Source organism: Zingiber officinale, chromosome 1A (assembly GCF_018446385.1).
Source record: "Zingiber officinale cultivar Zhangliang chromosome 1A, Zo_v1.1, whole genome shotgun sequence".
NCBI lineage: Eukaryota > Viridiplantae > Streptophyta > Magnoliopsida > Zingiberales > Zingiberaceae > Zingiber > Zingiber officinale.
The window spans coordinates 114,348,251-114,352,466 of NC_055987.1; the positions used below are offsets into that span (position 1 = coordinate 114,348,251).

General features: G+C 32.1%; 1 pseudogene; it reads right to left on the bottom strand.

The window, feature by feature from the left end:
* Positions 1-2,961: 2,961 nt before the first annotated feature.
* LOC122009293 lies at positions 2,962-3,803 on the bottom strand (annotated as a pseudogene).
* Between the last annotated feature and the right edge of the window lie 413 nt (positions 3,804-4,216).

Consider the following 4,216-nt stretch of genomic DNA (forward strand, 5'->3'; position numbering starts at 1 on the left):
GTTGTCTTTTTAATACCAAAGACAACAGTTTTGCAACATATAAAACCGTTGTAATTGCTAGTTTTGCAATAATTTGGATCGCATGCAGATATGCTTTTGACAACAAATACAGTATTGTTGTCTTTCTTCCAAATTTAGTTTAAAAACCATTGATCCTTTGCATACTTTCACAACGGTTAAAAAATTATTGTCTATATACATTCACAAAACCGTATATACATTCACAAAAACCGTTGTCAACATAATTTTTTTACACACAAACCTGTACAACATATATATATACATTAACAAAAACCGTTGTCAACATATATATATTAAGTTGTCTTTTATACATCTTGTCTCAACCAAAAACTGGTACAACATATATGTACATTCACTTAAGTTTATAAACTTCTACAATTACTACAAGCTATCCCAACATTACCACAAGTTCATGACCACCACAAAAGATGAGATCACAAAATTAAGTTTATCAGACCACAACCATGCAAATTAACTTGTCCTTTTCTGAATAGATCAAGTGATCAGGATGTGCAACAATCTTCACGTACTGGTCCTTTTTCTGTATACAGAATTTCATAGACTTAGCTTGCAAACCCAGCTTTCTCCCTTTTCTGAAAATAAAATATAGTTAAAGCTATAGAAAAAAGTAGAAACATGCATGTATAAACTGATAATCATTGCAAACTGATAATTGAAATGGATAAATCTAATAAACCATGCACTATAAACTAAATTGATAATTGAAACAAACAAGTCCCAAAAGTAGAAAACTTATCAACATGTATAAATAATTATAAACTTCTTGCAGCTTTGTATCTTTTGTACAGTAGAAACCAAATTGTGAAGCACGTACATAAATCTTGACCTTCTTAAATGTTGAAGTAAAAGAATGGCCAAATAAGCACGAGAAACATTGCCGCTTCACATTTTCATGAGTAGTCAAGCAAGTGAGCATGAAAAAAGTTGATGAATATATAAACTTAACATTATATCTTAAACCATGTATTATGTGAAAGCAGCTAGATCGAATAGCTAACAGCAGCAACAGAAAGAAGGAATTATAGAGGAAGTCATGTACCTTATGTCTCAACATTACAGCAGCAACACTCTAGTAAGATCTCAAAGCTTGAGGATGTGCAGTTTGCATAAAAATCATAAAGCAGTATACGAAACTAGTTTCAACATTATTTCTATAAAAAAGCAAGAACAAACTAATCCATTAAACCATCTAAACTGTTAATCAATTTATGCAATCTAGAATATGATTTTCTAAACTAATAATCACTACCACCTAAACTTACAATCACTACAAACTTAATTAACTAATAATTTGACAAGTGTGTTAGTCCTATAGAAATGTGTTTACCAGCAAATGATATATATGTTTGAACATCTCAAAATCTTAAGATGTTGGAAATCACTTCATGCATTCTAGAATAAGAATAATAATAAAATAGAGATGTTCTACCTGGATGTCTTACACATTAAAGTTTTAATAATCATGATGTTTCCAGGGGCATATCTGTTAGGATTAGATTATGTAATTTGCATTATATGCAAATACTTTCCGAATAGATCAAGTCATTGTATGATTTTACATACCTAGTCATAAATATTGTCTTGTATATATTCTGCCCACTCGGAACGCACTTCATCAATTTCTTCTCTAGAGTACTACGTTTTGATGAACTGTGATCAAAGACATAGATTAGATTAGTAAAAAATAATCAAAAGATGATAAGTGCAAAATGATAAACACACAAATATTTAAGAAGATTGAGAATTGAATGTCAAATATTACTATTGATCGAAGTGAATCTCTCTCGATAGTTTCCACTTCTTCAATAATATCTCTCATATATCTCATCACATAAAAACCACACTATTTCGAATCTGGTTGACGAGGACCCTATGTTAAAAACAAATTGTAAATGTCTAATATACATGTTTAATTGTTTATAATTTAATCATAAGTAGACATGCATACCTTTATTACTTCCCATGTAACTACGTATTTCCAGTCCTCGTCACGAATGCAGTGACTAAGCGAATCCAACAAATAAATTGTCTCCTTAGATGGATCAATGATAGTGAGAATCCAATGATAACTATACACAAATCACATAATTATTGCATGCATATTTCTCGAAACAATAAATTAAAACTGATATTATAAGTCTTACTTACCCAACATTATGTGACACTAAAATTAATTGATTTCTTGATGCTTGACTCAGCTTATCTGCCAAAACACTAGCTCTTTCATTCAAGTGCTCGATTTTGCTGTTTTTGTCCAGTCGAGTCACACATGGCACATATGGGATAATGTGTGGATTCACAAATCTAATTTTGTGGACATTGTTATATGTTTTTAGTTTTTTATAAAGATACCTACCATTTCAAAATGAAGAATGTTACAATGCTAAATTAATAAAGTTTATACAATTTATATGGTAAACAAATAGAATAAGAAGACTTACCACATGTAAATTACTATACAATTTGCAGTTATGAGATCCAAATGATAAAAAGGAATGATATCTTCAAGGTGCACAAGGATTTCATAATCATTGTCAAAGAAATCATGCTCACAAATCATTGCTATATTTGTTTCATCATTTAGAGCATCCTTACAATAACAGTACAGTAGATGCAATGACCTTGGCACACTTGATGAAATAATTGGGTTATTTCTTTGGACAACACTTCTTTTCCTTTGAGGATTCTAAAAATTGCAAATGTACACATGTTAGGTGCAACACTAATGACTAATATTTGTTGGACAATTTAACTATAAATATAATATGACATTTACCTCATCTAGCATAACTACCAAGTTAGTCGGTCATCCCACATGTGTTCCTATAGCATCACCAATTGTATCACATTGATTTAGAATTGGAAATGACAAATGTGCTAATTCATCCACAGCCTTATCAATGGATGAATTAGCCAAGTTTACCAGGTTGAACGCCGCATATATTGCTTCCATGAGTCACTCCCTGCTTCTCAACCACCTCCAGTGGCCTTTTCACCACCGAAAGCTCCACCAACTTCGACACCATTAGTAGGTATGTTCACGTTGATAATACCACATCGCTGCCATGAGGTCTGCATCATAAAGGCACACCGTTTGGAAAGAACTATAGAAACTAACTGTATATTAAAAGAGAAAAAAAAAGCTGGAAAACTAGAAACCATATCGTGATAAAGCTGAAAGACTTTTCTACACTTACAATCTTTAGAACCTTATCACAAAATGACAAATAAACTTTTTGAAGCAAGAACATAGTGCATAAACATATGTGTGAAAATAATAATAATGAAGGTCCATAGTGCCTCTGCACCACCACTTTGGTCCAATGCCTTCGTTACCACCATAAATCCCCAAAATCTCATAAATAAAGTTGCACCATGAGCTTTTCGGGATAGATCTAACATAATTCAGATAATAAACTCTAACATGTCCAAATTTGGAGGCTGTCAAAATCATTTAACAAGTTGAAAGATGGTTGTTACCCAATCCACTTGAAGATAATGTCAGGCTTGCGTGTGAAGATAGAACTGCTCAGACCTTGTGGCACTGAGTTGTTTATTTCAATTGCCTCATTTAAAGTCTGTATAAGACATAGCAAATTAGAAATCTAGAGCTGAGAAGCAAAACAATAATATCAAATCCTACCCATTAATTCCTTAAATGAAAAGGATGGCAACAAAAGTTAATAGATAAACCAAATTCAAGAACTACCTGAAATTTCATTACATATAATACAGGACCAAAGAGTTCTACTTTAACTACTTGTGCACTAGGTGCAATCTCGACAATACTAGGTTGAACAAAGTTTCCTTCAGAGTCAATAACAGACCCTCCAAAGAGGATTTTCCCACCCTACAGAAAGAAAACATGGTGAAACAAAAAAGGGGGGGGGGAATAGAGAGCACAAAATTTGTAGATAAATCAGTCTTCTTCCTTCTCTGACACATAGTCATGTTAATTGTTCACCTCATGGTTTTCTTAGCAAATATAGTTGTTGTCCATATTTATAGAGACGGGTTTAATTTTGTCTTGAAGAAACATTTAACCATAAATATGTTGATATTAACCACTTTTGTAGGCTAAACAGTGTCATCAACAAATCAAGCACAGGTGTTAGAGTTTGCAACAATACCATGTTAAAAGTATAAACCTTAATTAATAAATCTTGTTGAAGAT